Genomic DNA, 16,736 nt, shown 5'->3' with positions numbered 1-16,736 from the left:
TGTGGAACAGCTCTTACAAACTGGCTTCATTTCTCTCCCTTCGCCACAAGCGCAATGGTGTACTGTGCTGAACTCCCCTCGTTTGTAACCTCAGGAGTCGTAGCTGTACCAGCAGGCAATGAGTATTATCATGTAAATAGTGAAGAGAGTGGGTGAAATTAGCTTTGCCAGCAAGCAGAAGGGGAAGGGGCTTCAGTTCAGTTCAACGCCGCTTTGTTTATTCAAATAGTTATCAGTAAGGTAACATTTAGTCCTCAACTGGCAGAAATACAACTGAACACGCCTGATCTGTTGGGTTGTAGTGCCGAATACTGTGGCTTGTGGCAGGTGCTACAGGTTCGTTGTTTCTTTTGACTCTCTCTCTCTCTCTCTCTCTCTTTCTCTGTCTCCCCCCCTCTCCTTCGTTCTCATTCGCTCCCACCCTTCATTCTGTGCCTGCTCACATTCATCCTTTTTGTCTTTGGATATGTGCAATTTTTAAATTGTAGATTTCAAGTTAAGGAAATAAAACGACATTCTTAATACTAACTTCAACTGAAAGGAAGGATATTAGCAAGCCAGGGACTGTTCAGAAAAGATTTACCAGGATGTTGCCAGGAATGGAAGGCTTGAGCCATAGGGAGAGGCTGGGGCAATCTTCACTGAAGCATAGGAGTTTGAGGGATGACTTTATGGAGGTTTATTTTAAATCATGAGGCATATAAATAAGGTGAATGGCAGGTGGGGAATTTCAAGAGTAGGCACTATATTTTTAAGCTGAGAGGAAAAGGATTTAAAAAGGACATGGGGGCCAACATTTTTTATACAGAGAGTGGTTTCTGTGTGGAATGAACTTCCAGAGGAAATGGTGGATGTGGGTATGATTACAATGTTTAAAAGACATTTGGGTAAGTACATGAATAAGAAATATTTGGAGGAATACAGGCTAAGTGGAGGCAGGTGGGACTAGCTTAATTAGGGATTGTGTTCGCATCGACCATTGGACTGGGGGTCTTTTTCCATGTTCTATAACTCTATGAAAGTATTGCATTTTTTTTACAGTTTATTAATCACTCTAATACAGAAATCAGGAAAGACACTGCCCAAAAAGATAAGCTAATGGACCATATATTTGCATAAATGTGTGTTGTTCACAGGAAACAACTAGTTATGCCAATGCTACTGAGCCAACTAGAGTAGTCAAAAAACAAGTCACTGAATAAGCAACTTATTAAAAACTCAATTTTAAACTTTGTCTTCAAATACATACTGTGGAAGTGTACATTACATTGCATCAATGTTGAAGCACCACTGGAAACAAAAAAGAAAAGTTTTGTATCTAACATGCTTTTAATTAGAAACAAAAGAAAACTCTAGAAAAGGACCTGAAGAAGGATCCCAAAACAAAATGACAGCTTTCCTGCTCGTCTGATGCTGCCTGGCTTTCTGTGTTCCTCCAGCTCCACACTATAGCATCTAAATGGGTTTTAAAGAAGGGTCATAGGCTCGAAATGTTAATTCTGCTTTTTTCTTACTATTTTCTGAAAGCTTTCTGAAGAATGGTCCTGACACAAAAAGTCAGCTTTCCTGCTCCACTGATGCTGCCTGGCGTGCTGTGTTCCTCCAGCTCCACACTGCGTTACCTCAGACTCCAGCATTGGCAACCCTTACTATCTCTGTCGAAATGTTAATCTGATGTGAGCCAGGAAATGTATCTGTGTATATACTGTACACATCTCTGCTTACACCTTCACATTAACTCTTTATGTACTGCATCACTCCTTTATTTACATCAGCACATAGTTAGCAAATACAACTCCTCAGTGTAATGCCTTCGACCTGTCTCTCCACAAACTCATTCTCATTTGGTGCCTTCTCTGCATAGATATCAGAGCCTGTTATATGATCATATTGTCAGTTACATCATCATGATTTACACCATGCCATAATACCATACTGCCCCAAAGTCAATGGAAAATATGATAGGTTCAGAAATCATTTTCCACATCATTAACACTGAACCTATTGGATTTTCAGGGAGGTCTCCTAAATGAGTAACGAGAACTCCAGTCCTGAGGAAGGGTCACCGGACCCAAAATGTTCCCTCACAGATGCTGCCAGACCTGCTGAGCTTTTACAACAATTTTGTTTTTGTTCCTGATTTACAGCATCCACAGTTCCTTTGGTTTTTATCAGTCTGATTGAGATGTGTTACTTCTTAAATATAGGAGTCCTGATTGCTCCTTTTTTTAGGAACATTATTTCAATGTTCCTGCACTAATAGAGCAAAATGTACAGTCACGATTCATACTTCTACTTTACCAGACATTGAGTGACTTAATCATTAATAATCACATCAACCAGAGGATGCCCAAAAATTGCTTACTTTTAAATTTTGTAGGGCCAGGAGGAGGACCAAATCTGTCCCAGGATATTACAAAACATTTTATCCCACTGCTAGCCTGACAAAGACCAAATCTTCCCTATTTGGGATCACTTCCAACCTCCAGTCTAGGCCTGATTTGGGAATCGGATTATTTTCTGCCCTCACTAGTTACCTTGCTGTAGGATATCACCCATCAGTGTTCACAGATCTCCAGCATCTAAACATCAAGAAAAGAGTGTAGATAATGTGCCAATCTCATAACATACTGGGGAGAAGCCAGTCTCTTCAATTTCACCTGAGAAGCAGTTCTGAATTCCTCTTTGTTGCAATGGTTTATTGGAATGGTAACTGCTTCAACAGCTTCTTCACATTAATCAATCTGTAAACTTTTGAATTCAGTGCCCACTCTTATTGGAATACTCTTATTCAATTGTTGGTTTTTGTTCTATATTCTTCTCTGTTCTGTTGCCTATTATTGGTCTCTCTTGATTATTCACAATGTGATAGTGTGCGCACCAGACTATAAAGCCTTGATCGGTATTTGTACTTCTTTAGCTCAGAATACTTTTGAGCATAAGTCATGGCAGACACTCCAATGCAGGACTAAGGAGGTGCCATCTTTCAGATGAGGTGTTAAAAGCACAGTTTGCCCTCCCAGGTGGGTGTAAAAGATCCCATGGAAATATTTGAAAGAAGAGCAGGGATTTTATCCTCTGGGTCCTGAACAATAATCTATTCCTCAGTCAACATCACAAAAACAGATTTTCTGGGCATTATCACATTCCTGTCTGTAGGAGTTTGCTGTGAGCAAATTGGCTGCACTGCTCCCTTCATTACAACATTTCAAAAGTACTTAATTGCCTGTAGAGTGCTTTGAGGCATCTGTAGTTATGAAAACTACTAAATAAGTGTTCTTTCAGAAAAGATTTGTGAAATCTTTCTTTGGGAAATCAACTGGGTTAAGAGGAGGTAGTGATTGGTCAGATTATATATACACTGGGGAAATTGGGTTAGGTAGGTTCAGTCGTTTTTTTTTCTCAATTCCATTAGTTTTTTTGAAGAGAATATTTTAGTTAGATATTTCATTAAGAACTGTGATTTTGCTATAGTATTTATAATATGCACACTGCATATATAACATAAAAACATAGGGGTTAAGTGTATTTTTAAAATAGTACTCAGCATGGACTTGGGAGAAATGAGACTCTTGGTTGTCTGTTTTCTGTCAATACATACTGGAGTGGGCTACTTGATTCAACCATTTTCTTACTCATAGCAGCATATCACCTGCCATTTTTATCCTAATTACCCTAACTTCTCCACCTCTAATAATTACAGCTGTTTCCTCAATAATAATCTATCTTCCCTCAAAGCACTTAAATTGTCAAATGTGCCCTTCTGGTGTAATGCAATCCATATTGTCCCAAACCTTAAATTGGCTTAGCCAGTTTAACTCAAATTATGTTTGAACTCCCCTGCTAAGAGCATAAACAATTTCATATTTACAATTGGGTTGCATTTTTTATACCACAATCTAACTTATTCCCAGTCTTCTCAGCTGCAGGGAATGGAACTCAAATTCATCCAACACCTTCAATTCTGCATTCTATGCATCATCCTGATGAATTGTGACATGCGTGTTTTTGTAAGTATATGCTGTCTATGATTTCCTACTCAAAACTACATGCATCATTTCATATACGTGTCTGCTTTTCTCTTTCATAACATTTATGATGGACCCTAGGATCACATTTGCCTTTTGATCACTTTTGCTGTCATAATGTTTTGCATGACTCCTGCATTTGGCACCTTATGATTTTTTCCCCCTATTTATAATATCCACACTACGTTCATATGTCCAAAGTCAACTACTTCACATTCCCATTCATTGGACTACAACTGTGACTTGTCTGCCTAGTATATATATATATGTATAATGTATATATATAATATATATATATATATATGTATATATGCATCCTTCTTTACTATATATGCTAAATTTGTATCACCACAATGTGTTGGGATGTACTCGTCCTATATTCACATTCAGCTACTACAGTCAAGAATTGCACATTAGCATTGATTCACTGAGAACATTATTTTTCACTGCCCTCTGATCAGAAAATACCCTGTTCTCTCATTTCACAATCAATTACTGCCTGCAAATTTCCTTTGTGAAATTGGGACATATGCTACATACTGACATGCTGTTATTGTTTCATCAATACAATTTGAATGCAGAATCAGATCCTCCTTGAGGCTCTAGCAGGGAAGCTGTATCTTAAAAACACTTTTTCTTTAAACAGCACCGAGCTTTTGTATTATCCAACCAAATTAGTATTAAAATTATACAGATTCTATTATAAAATGTTACAACAAAATATTAAAGACCAACAATATCAGCATTTACAACCCAAAATGTCAGAACCTACAAATGCTGTCCCATGAAAGACCACTATAGATTTCAAGAATAGGTATGGTTAATTTTGTTAAAGAATTACAGTGCTCTTTCCACACATAAGGGGCACCTGGGTGTATTCTGAAAGTCAGTGATAGTTGAAATGGAGATTATTGATTCAACATTGATAATATGTCTGTTTCCATTTAATTTAATGGATGGCTGAGTCAATATCATCAGTCGTGCATTATCGGCCAAAGTCAAAAATGCCCCCACAAACTGAGGATTCTATTGATCAGCTCAAAGGTGGGTGTTATATTCCTGAATGTCAAATCTAGTGTAGGATCTGGAAATAGTTGGGAATTTGCTAATCAGAGGAAGGTGAGAATGACAAAAAGCAAAAGTGCGCACGTGAAATGGAAAAAGAAGCAAATAAGTCAAGGAAACCTACAATTTACACTTCAGCCTACCCCAGAAAGCTGGGTTTGTGGAGATTGGTAAGGAAATTGCTAGAGAATGCTCTCAGGGAGAAACTCTGCCAGAAATGTCTGCACAAAAAAACATGTTGGAGTGTCCTGTTTTATTTTGCGCTTGACATATTTTTGATGTTGGACAATTGAAATGTTTATGAAATGTGCTCAGTGTGTTCACATGCTGTAGGCATTAATGTTACATGGAACTGCACTGAACTGCAAGTAACTGGAACTATTTTGAGGGAAAGACAAATAAATGAATAAGATCTGAAAACTTAAATGAAAAGAAGAAGGAAAAATAACATATCACAATAATTGGATTACAGCACTCAAGAATGCAAGTTAAAGCCAAATGTGAGAAGTTAATTAGAATTCAAAGTATCCTGTCAAATAAACATTGAAAAAATACCATGGAAAATATTTACCCTGTAGACATTATTAAAAACAAATTATCTGATCATTATGATTGTGCTGATTGGAGAAACCTTCTGTGCACAAACTGCTGGCTGTCCTTTTTACATTACAATAGTACTTGCATTTCAGAAAATGCTTAATTGGCTATAAAAGATTTTGGAATATGTTCAGAACTTCCCAGTATCTACAAAAAATGATGGACGTGCAGTAAACAAATCCATGTCAGATTGAATAGTTTCATATGACACCCCTTTGAAGAGACCAAATCTGAGGGGCAGGTTCTGCCATAAGTGGCTCTTGTGAAGACGCTGTGGGTGGAATCTTACATTTGTTTGTACAAGTGACAGTTTTGTTGGATTTCACAGAGGGTTTCTCTCCATGAGATTTCTTGCTGCAACTTACCAACGTTCCCTGATTACCAACCTTCTCCAACCCTGATGGCACCTGTTTTGTCTAAATCTAGCTCCATTCTGTCACTTGCCACACATAGAACTGTACGCCACTGTCAGGATAATCCAGAATAGACCAGCCATAGGTCCCCTGGACAAATGCTGATAATCTGAACAGCCCCACATAATTCCTGACATTTATCCTAGATATGGCAGACAAGAGGAAATTGGAGTCCGCTTTGCAGACAGAGACCTGGAGATTCTAGTGGATGGATTGGTGCAGAGGTAGGCTGCCCTCTTTCTCCAAGACAGATAGCCAAGGTCGTATCACCAGGCCATGCTAACCTGGTCCAAGGCTGTGTCTGGGTCAGTGTAGTCTCAGACATCTAGATAAAAGCACAGCAATGTTAGATGATTGCCAATTTTTCTGAAGAAGGGTCTAGACCTGAAACGTCAGCTCTCCTGCTCCTATGATGCTGCTTGGCCTATTGTGTTCATCCAGCTCTACACCATGTTATCCCCTATATTCTCCACTTATACTTTATCTGTTCCCATGTCTCACCAAGGCTAATACTGGATAGTGGAATCAAGGGTTATGGGGTTAAGGCAGGAACAGGATACTGATTGTGGATGATCAGCAATGATCATAATGAATGGTGGTGCTGGCTCGAAGGGCCGAATGGCCTACTCCTGCACCTATTGTCTATTATCTATTGTCTACTTCACTCATCTCATTATTGCTTCACCATCTTCTCTCACTTGCTGTCTGTCACTCCAACACCTGACGGCCCTAACCCTGTATGCCCTCTGCATTGATTACTCATTCACTCAGAACACCTCCTGACATGCAGCAAAAATAACATCTATGCCATCCTCTTTCATATTCCTGAATATCTACCTCTTTCTTATTCCAGGAGGAAAACATCTCAGAACAGGGCAGAAAGAGACAAGGTGGATGGTGTGCTGTCAGAAATTTGGTTCTACACCCATCGCAAGGAGATGACATTGAGTTTGATACTCCCAGCTCATCTGAATGTGTGCAAGCCCTTGGACTATCATTAAAAGCTGTGCAAGTTACTGTGCTGGGACGCCAGGACTGAAGTCTATCTCCCTTCGCTGAAGACTGATGACAAACATGACAAGCTTTCTGAATTTGTGCCTGTGCTAAACAGCAAGACAATAGAGAAGTGTTGTGAGCTTGATATCTCTGGCTGACGGGACAACAAGCATACAAAGAAATGCAAGGAAGGGTTACTGTGAGCAGCCAGGTTGGTTCAAGAGTAAGTAAGCACTAAGAGCAAGTGAACAGCCTGATGTAGTCTGGTCTACTCCATGAACTGGGTATATGTCCCAAAGCACAAAATGTCCTTGCAGCAACATTTCAATGATAGTTGCAATTGCACACTGAGTTATAGCATTGAAGTGTAGAAGTGCACTGTAAGTGGATTGAAGATGTGCCAAAAGAGTTTGTGGAGGCTGGCACATGTTAGATGCCAATGGATATAGACATGGGGTGCCAGTGGCGAGTGCCTGTGAAGTATGCTCTGAGATGCTGGTTCTCAATATCCAACATGGAAGTCTTTTAGAACAAGCAGCAAGTTGAATTCACCAGGTACCTGCTCTGACCTTCACGTTGACAATTCTTGACAACCAGTTTGTTCATAGTGGGTTGTCCGATATAAAGCCATATGTAACTGAAGCAAAACCAACAGTTAATAGAATAGTTAACAAGGAATAATCCCCCTTATTAGGCAACTCATAGCTGCCTTGTGAGAATAATCTCACCCCAATACCCAGAACTTAGTTAAAACCAAGTTATTCCTCCTTGTTGGACTTTTCACATGATCCTGCCACATTTTTCACCAGATCCTTGTCATTCAGGCCCTTGTAAGATTCTGCTCCATGTGTGGTGTTGGTTTTTTTCTTTCTGGCAAAGGAATTTGTGAATTTATTATTACACTACCGGCCACATGTTCTCATGGTAATGCATGCCAGCATACGCAAGAGGTTTTTGTTTTTCTCCAGTAAGATCTTCTAGGTAAGATAATCAATGCCTAGGGCCGTCATATCACACTATCAAGGATTCTTGAAGTGGATCTTTGGGTTTTCTACCAGTTACCCAGTTCCAATTAACTTTCCCTATAGAAAGACCTTGTATTTTTGACTTTCTAAAAATTGCTCATGGGATAAGGACATCACTGGTTAAGCCAGCTTACACTCCCATTCTTAATGGCTCTGGAGAAGGTGATGTTGAGCTGCCTACTTGAAGCACTGCTGCTCCTGGGTTGTAGGGACAGTATTGTTAGGAAGGAAGTTTAAACAATGGTCTGAGGAATAGCAGATGCATGGCACTGCTATTTAGGGGAGTAGTATTATCGCTGGACTGTTTATCCAGAGACCCAGATGATATTCTGGGGACCTGGATTCGAATCCCCGCACCCCCCCCCCCACCATGGCAGATGGTGGAATTTGAATTCAATAAATATCTGGAATTAAGAAACTAATGATGATGGTGAATACATTGTCAAGTGTCGGAAAAACCCATCTGGTTCACTAATGTGCTTTAGGGGAGAAAGCTGCCATCCTTGCCTGGCCTACATGTGACTCCAGGCTCACAGCAATGTGGTAGACTCCCAACTGGCCTCTGGGAAATTAGGAATGGGCAATAAATGCTCCCTGGCCAGCGATGCCCTCATCCCGTGAATGAACAAAGACTATGTCATTGAAACTGATAGTGAGCTGATCCAGACACAATAGGCCAAACAGCCTCTGTCAGTGTCACATTGATTCTGTTCTTCTGTGATTTAGACCCAGTGACAGTAAAAGAAGTGTCATAGATCCAAGTCAGGATAGTGTGTAGCTTGGAAAGAAATCTTTAGGAAGAAGCCAAGGAAGCAGTGTCTATTTGATGACAACTGAATAAGCTTGGGAGCTCCACTTTGGGCAGACAACTGCCCATGTGTTTTTGTCTCGTGTGTAATCCAGTTTAGGCTTTCACAGTAATCAGAGACAGTGAAGATCAGTGCTCCATCATAAGCATCTTAAAGGGCAGACATCACTGTAAGGTATCCTGGTATCACTCTGACAGGCCATTGTTACCAATATGACCTGATTTTCATGAAATGGCACTGTCTATCCTGTGATCTCCACACCCAGACCTAATGTTGTTCAGGTTGTGACACCTGTCACTCACAACAGGAGCAGATTGAAGCACTTCCAAACATTTCACATTTCCAAACACAACGGACATCAAGCCTCCTTTACAAGTAATGATGCAAAATCCTTGCAGTTCTCAGTTTGTTGCTCTAACAATTGGTACTTGCCAAACCATACACCAGGAGGATGTGAATAATGGTACATGCAAATATTTCTTTCTTTCTTCTTTCTTTGTAATAGAGGGGATGGCCTAATGGTGTTATTGCAGGGCTGGTAATCCAGAGACCCAGATAATGTTCTGGGGACCTGAGCTCGAATCCTACCATGGCAGAAGGTGGAATTGGAATTCAAAGGAGAAAACAAAAATAGAATTAAGAATCTCAGGATGACCATGAATTGATTCTCAGGAAAGACCTATCTAGTTCAATATTGTCCTCTAAGTAAGGAAACTGCCATCCTTACCTGGTCTGGCCGACATGGGACTCTAGACCCGCAGTAATGTGGTTGATTCTTAACTCTCCGCGATAAATGCTGCCCACCCAGTGGCACCATAATCCTGTAGATGAATAAAGAAAATTGTGCCCATGTTTACCAAGGAGGATCACTGAAGTGGAAAGAAAAATTGTTTTGTTCCTGCTTTTTGGACAGAGAAGTTTTAATGTGGGATGTGATGAATATTTCTCTGCTGCTTGTGCGTCAAAATAATGTAAATTAAATCATAAAATTGTTCCCATTTGATTTCATGTTGAATACATCCATGCAAAATTGTCACACCCAATGAATGGAAGAATACTTACCTCCTGATTTGAAGGTGGGCAGATGAATGATGCTCAATTGAGAAAAAATGGTTTATTTGATTAATTAGGCTTTTCCTGTTCTCAAAAGTCCTTATCTCTTTAGACTTAAGCTTTGGCATGTGCAGCCATTATTACATTAAAATTCATGTATTTCAGTCATCACAGAAATGCACAGCACACACACTATATTTACTAAAAGGTAAATTCAGATGTTACTCTTATGCTTTAACCTCTGCTAGGTTATGCAATGGCTCAATGAGTAGATAACAAGGTGTAGAGCTGGATGAACACAGCAGGCCAAACAGCATCAGAGGGGCAGGAAAGCTGACGTTTTGGGTCTGGACCCTTCTTCAGAAAATTTTCTGAAGAAGGATCCAGACCTGAAATGTCAGCTTTCCTGCCCCTCTGATGCTGCTTGGCCCGCTGTGTTCATCCAGCTCTACACCTTGTTATCTCAGATTCTCCAGCATCGGCAGCTCCTACTATCTTTGAATCAATGAGTAGATATGTGTCTGGAGCAATTCTGAGCAGTAAGCACTAGGAAAGACTATGCCTATTCCTTTGCTGTGCTCAGTTTCAGGATCAACTTGGATGGCAGTTGGAGAAACAAAAGAACATTGGAGTAGGAGCAGATGATTCAGTCCCTCAAGACTACCCCACTATTCTAGACTAGGGCTGACCATCTATCAAATTCCTATACCATCCCCATATTACGTGATGTCATTAGTAACCATGGGCTACATATGGTCTCAGAGACCATGGATCAGGGTGGCTAAAACACAAGTTTTCATTTGTCACTTGTCATTTTACCATATCTCCTATTGAAAGCAGCACAAGTGTGAGCATTGGTTGAGAAGGGGATCAAATTCTGCTTTAGAGTTTCATTGTCAAATTTCCTGCTGGTCCACTGTTCTGGATGTGTGATAATCAGGCAATGGCTCCTGATTATAATGGAGCCATCTCTCAGGATGGCTCAACATCTTCAGAAACATGGACAATAGGAACAAGAAGAGGACTTCCAGCCCATCAAACCTACTCTGCTGTTCAATTTAACTATGGTTGATCCTCTGTCTCATATTCCCACTCTCCCCATGCCCACCCCAGCTCCCCCCACCCCCCAACCCCCTGATGCCTTCAGAAATATACCTACTTCTACTACTGAATATATTCAACAATTTAGCCTCCACCACCTAATGTGATAGAGAAACCCATAAGATCACCTTCTGAGTAAAAAGATTTTGCCTCGTCTTAATGCTAAATGATTCACCCTGTATCTCAAAACCATGGCACCTTGTTCTTGATTCCCCAGGCTGAAGGACATTATCCCTGCATCCAGTCTGTCTTACACCAACAGACTTTATATGTTTCAATGAGATTCCCACTTATTCTTTGAAACCCAAGTGAATAGAGGCCTAGTTGAACCAATCTCTCCTCATATGAGTATCCTGTTGTACCGGGAATCAGTCTGGTTAACATTTGTTAAAGCCCGTCGATGGAAAGTATATTTTTTAGGGATGCTGACACTCTTTCTCTTGTCTAATAACCAATTCTCAATTCATGCCAACTCATTAGTCTTTAAACTCTTATGTAGGAATAAAAACTTTTTGAAAATCCAGATGCGTCACACCTACTGTTTTTATTTCCCTTATTTTTTCCACTGGTTATATCCCCAAAAAAACAACTCCAGTAGGCAAGTCAAGGATGAATGCCCTCTCATAAAGACATGTTTACTTTATATAAAATAAAAGAAAGAACTGTGGATGTTGAAACAAAATACAAAATTTCTGGAGAAATTTAACAGGTCTGGTACCATCTAAGAAGAGGAAACAGAGTTGATACTTCAAGTCCATTGACATTTCTTCAGCATGTCTTGACTTCATCTAATCCTGCTGGTCACATCTAAGCATCTTTTGTAATAGACTCTAGGATTTTTCCTTCAACCAGCCTTACAGGGCCTTCAATTCTTTGTTTTCTCCCTCCCTCTTTTTAACCAGTTTAAACGTTTTAGTATTTAAATATTTGCCACCCTTCAATCTGCCAGGACTTTTTAAGCTTCATCAGACTTCTAGAAGTTGATAACCAATACAGTCTGTTAGTATTCAATAACTTATATTATCAGGCCCTGTGGATTTATTAGCTTTCGGTCCTATAATGTCACAGTGTTTATTGTTATGACTAATTTCCTTCAATTTCTCCTTCCTAATAGTCCCTGCTTTGATAACATTTATCGGAAGTTTTTTGTATCTACTTCTGTGAAGGCAGAACTGCAGTTGTTTTTTAAAAAGCTCCTTATTTTTATTATTTCACCAGTGTCAGACTGTAAAGGGCCTACATTTGTCGTCACTATTCTTTTCCTTTTACATACTTATAGATGTTCTAACAGTCTGCTTTTCTGTACCTTTCAAGCCTGTTCTCATATTTTCCCACTTTACTTTTCCTATGCTGAAATTTTATCTGTTCTCAAACCTCAGGCTTGCTACTTTTTCTTGTAGCTTTCTAGGATTCCTCTTTGGATTGAATATTATCCTTAATTTCTTTTGTCAGGCATGGTTGGGTCACTTTCTCTGTTGTATATTTGTGTGTGAAAGGGTGACATAACTGTTGCAATACATGCATTTGTTCCTTAGATTCTGGCCATTTCCTATCCATCATTATTTCATTTAATGATTTATTTCAGCCAACTCATGACTCCATACTTTTGTCATTTCCTTTTCTTAGACTTAGGATCACAGCTTTGGATTTAACAACTCCACTATCTATCCAAATGAAGAACTCTATTCAATTATGGTTACTCTTACTTAAAGGATAAAGATTATTAATTAACCCCTTCTTATTGCACAATCTAGACTGCCTGTTCCTTAACTCACTGGCCTAATAAAACATCTTATTTGCACTCTAGGCAATAATCTGCACCATATTATTGCATATGTTGTCTATCCAATCTGTGTGTAGATTAAAGTCACTCTTGATTACTACAGCACCCTTATTATATGCATCCCTAATTTCTTGTTTATATGGGACAAAAAATTAGTTCACTAAGAATTAATTAGAAATTTTATCCGAAGTAGAGTATTTAATCAGTCTCTGCATTATGCTAAGTCTAAAACAAATTGATGCTCATTCTAGTTAGTGTATCCTCTTAGTTACTTTCAGATAAATACAAAATCTACTATAAGTCGTGAAGATCTGATTGATTAGTTTTATTAAATGTTACTGTGATGAGTGTGACGCCTTATCTAACAATTTTCTTGCTGAAAGCAGTTGCAGTTCATAACTATAAAGCTTCATGATTCCTTAAGAATTCATAAAATGAACCTCAGTTGACCAACACACTTTCAACAATCTTAAGTCATAAGCAAGCTTTTCTATGTCTCTGCAAGATTATGATGGGTAACGTTTGAATACCATTCTACAATTGATGTGAACTGGAGTGCTGCAGTGCCTCTGTTTATTGGCCATGTTCCCTCTAGGTTCATTGAATCAAGCGACTGCAGAGTAAATAGTACATGAGAAATTCCCTGAAACAGAGTACAATTGAATTTGACTGGCTAATGCTCTGATTGTCAGCCAGCACTGTACATTTCCAAAGGATACTTGGCCTCCACATAAGCTTCTCCTTCTGTTTGACTGCATTCCTGCAGGAAGTGAAGATTTGAATGTTCTGCTATTTCACTGCTATGAAATACAGAAAGAAGACACGTCGGTCCCATTTACTTCACAGATTGGATTCCTTCAGCGCTGAACACTCCTACTAAAATATTGCTTATAACAGCCTCCGTGTACACTGTTTCTAACCTGTGTAGTCTCTTTTTCCTTCCATGAGCAATCTGTCCCACCTTCATTCCAGGCTGTTAGTATTTTTTTAGAATCTTCCAACTTGCCTTAATTTGTACCTGTTTTCTGGTTGTTAGGGTCAGCCCTCTCTTACGCTACTTGGATCATTCCTGCTTCATTACCCGGTTTGTTTTATTTTTCTTCCTTTGTCTCTTTCATCTCCAGGATCTTCCACAAGCAATGTTTTCTTTTTTCTGTCTGCAACTCACATCTTGCTGACTGCTGCCAATCATTTTGACCATGAGTGCCAAGGATACGATCGACATATGAAGGAAAACAACAGGGAAGGTGAGGATGAAAAAGCAGAGATAGAAATTAAAATAATCTAGGTAGAAAGAGACAAAATACAGTAAATAAAATGGTGAATAATGAATAAAGTACAAAGCTGTAGTACAAGTATCTCAGTTTGAGTAAATACCATAATCTGCTTTTCATTCTCTTTCTGTTCTTTTGCTGTTGCAAATTTCTGAATTATTAATCTCCATACTTAATATATTGATTCTCCATGATTTTTCCAAGCCATTCAATTCACTTTTCTTAAAAAAAATCCTTTTATTTTTCAAGAGTGCTTAATTAATTTGAAGACACCTTTTTCCAATGTATCTCATGATCTCACTCACTCACTCTCTCTCTGTGCTGTCTCATTCTGTTTGTTTCTCAAAACCACCCTGCAGTTATTTTTTCAAAAACTTTCTTGTCATATTTTCACTGTATTCCTTGCATTTTTATCATGGGCTACGTCATTTGTCTCAATTGTTGTACTTCTCACAGCTCCCATTAATTTTTCACAATGTACTATTCAGCTATTAGTGCATAAAAATGTAACTGGGTTCTTTGATTATCATTGACACTTCAGTCGCTGGGGAGGCAGGAATATGAATACTTCCATGAGCAAGAGCTATTCAATCACCCAGTACAATTCCTGTGTGTCAACACATGCATAGTATATAGGCATAACATTCACTGGTGGCATGCACACTTGAAAAAACAACACATCATTCTGAAATACAAATGTAGAGGCCCTTGAATGTTATAAGGAAGATACAACTGGTGCTGCTATTCCCATTCAATGTTATCTGCAATGTGATTGTGCACTTGTTGTATCTGCCTGTGCAATATGTATTGTCAGAAAGATGATGCCAGACTATAGTGGAGTTAGAAGAGTAGATATTATTACCAACTCCATGTCTTGCCTTGGCTAAAGTTTGAATCAAAATTAGTCTAACTGCAAATTTAACGTCACATTTTACCGCAAGAGATCAGCTTCTGACCATATATTCACAACACTGTTGTGACTGCCTATTTCCAAATCTATACTATTGCCCAAGTACATCCCATCACAGTTCATTGACTTCTGCAACTCTTGTTCATGCCTGTCTTCATTGATGTACACTAGCTCTCAGTCAAGAAACAGCTTGAGGTTAAAGTACTAATCCTTATTTTTAAATCTCTCTTGTGGCTTCACTCCTCTGTACGTCTGTAATCTCTGACAGTCTCGCAGCTCCCTGAGATCTCTGCATTCATCTAATTCTGCCCTCTTTTCATCAATGTATCATGAGTGGCCAGAAGTCTAACTGCCTGGAAACTAAGCTTGGAAACACTGTAGACCTATTTCTCCCTTTCTCTAACTTGCTGACCTCCTTCAAGACATTCCTCAAACCTACCTCCTTAACTCAACTTTTGATCATCTGACCCGATATCATCTTCTGTGTCTTTTGCATCATGATGCTCCTGAAATGTCCAAAGATGTTTTATCCTGTTATACATACTGTAGGAGTGGCTTACTGCTTGCTGTTTTGTTGATCTCTAAACTAAAGCTTTTGATCTATTTGGAAACAGCAATAAGAGAAAACTTACCATTATATAGCCACTTATCATATTCTCAAAAACTCAGAATCATTACACACCCAGATAAGTGCTATCACTGTTGAGTTTTCGAAGAATTCAGCAGTCTGAATGTGAACTTTGAGATCCCACAAACACGAAACGGCTTGAAATGGCTAGGTAACCTGTCTCTGGTGATGATGGTTACAGGAGGAATGCAGATCAGGACTTGTGTGAACATGTTCAAATGACACTAGGGAATCATTTAAATTCACCCCAATGAACAAATGGGGCCAATATTGCGATTGAAAACTGACACTGCATGAGAAGTGTTAGCCTTGTTTGGAACTGCTAGCTTGAGGTTTGAATTCATAGTCGCCCGACTCAGCTTCAGTGTTGTTGCCAATTGAGCCTAACTGGGGTTTGAAAGGATAACATTCCAACTCAGTGTATTGCTCACTCCCCTCAGGAAAGAATAATATGTATATGACACTTTGATTTAAAATTTTGTGGATTGTTTTTAATAATGAAAGACATTGGGTTTTATAAAAAAAAGCACACATAGATAGATGCTGTTTGGATAAAAACATAGCTTAGAATGAGCAGTCCTAAATCAGTTAGAGATAATATTATTCTCTCTGTATTATCTAAAGCTGAAGCTCCCGATTTCTAGCCAGCAAAATAACTGTTGCAGAGTATTTCATTTGGATTGTGCTGATGGACCACACACAGCAGTGCTGAAACATGACACATGCAGTTATTTACATTTAGCAATATCGATTATTTTGTTAAAGTTGTTTCATTAACTAAAGTAAAACTACCTTTCCTTTGAACGTGCTTCAATTCTACTTTAATGTATTGTCACCTTCAGGTGGAGCACCTTATGTTTGCAATATCTCCAATTTAATATTGGCAAAATATATATGCTCTTAAAAATTGTGTTTGCGTAACTTTTGGTGAACTATTCAATGTTTATTTATGCAAGTGCTCATCAAGTCATTTTTTTGCCTTTCTGCTGCATTGATCTATGCCATGACACCTTCTGAAATCCTGAAGGAATCCAATGGAAGGAATAGTGTTCAC

The 16,736-nt window shown here is 39.0% G+C and overlaps 1 long non-coding RNA gene across 1 annotated transcript; it reads left to right on the top strand.

The window, feature by feature from the left end:
- Nucleotides 1-10: 10 nt before the first annotated feature.
- LOC125455794 (uncharacterized) lies at nucleotides 11-14,106 on the top strand. The gene is made up of 3 exons (XR_007248315.2): nucleotides 11-336; nucleotides 6,957-7,322; nucleotides 13,995-14,106. It is a non-coding gene; the product is annotated as an uncharacterized LOC125455794 (long non-coding RNA).
- Nucleotides 14,107-16,736: the final 2,630 nt, after the last annotated feature.

This window comes from Stegostoma tigrinum, chromosome 10, assembly GCF_030684315.1.
Source record: "Stegostoma tigrinum isolate sSteTig4 chromosome 10, sSteTig4.hap1, whole genome shotgun sequence".
NCBI lineage: Eukaryota > Metazoa > Chordata > Chondrichthyes > Orectolobiformes > Stegostomatidae > Stegostoma > Stegostoma tigrinum.
Note: the sequence above shows the minus strand (reverse complement) of the source record. Positions and strands in the feature narration are given on the sequence as shown.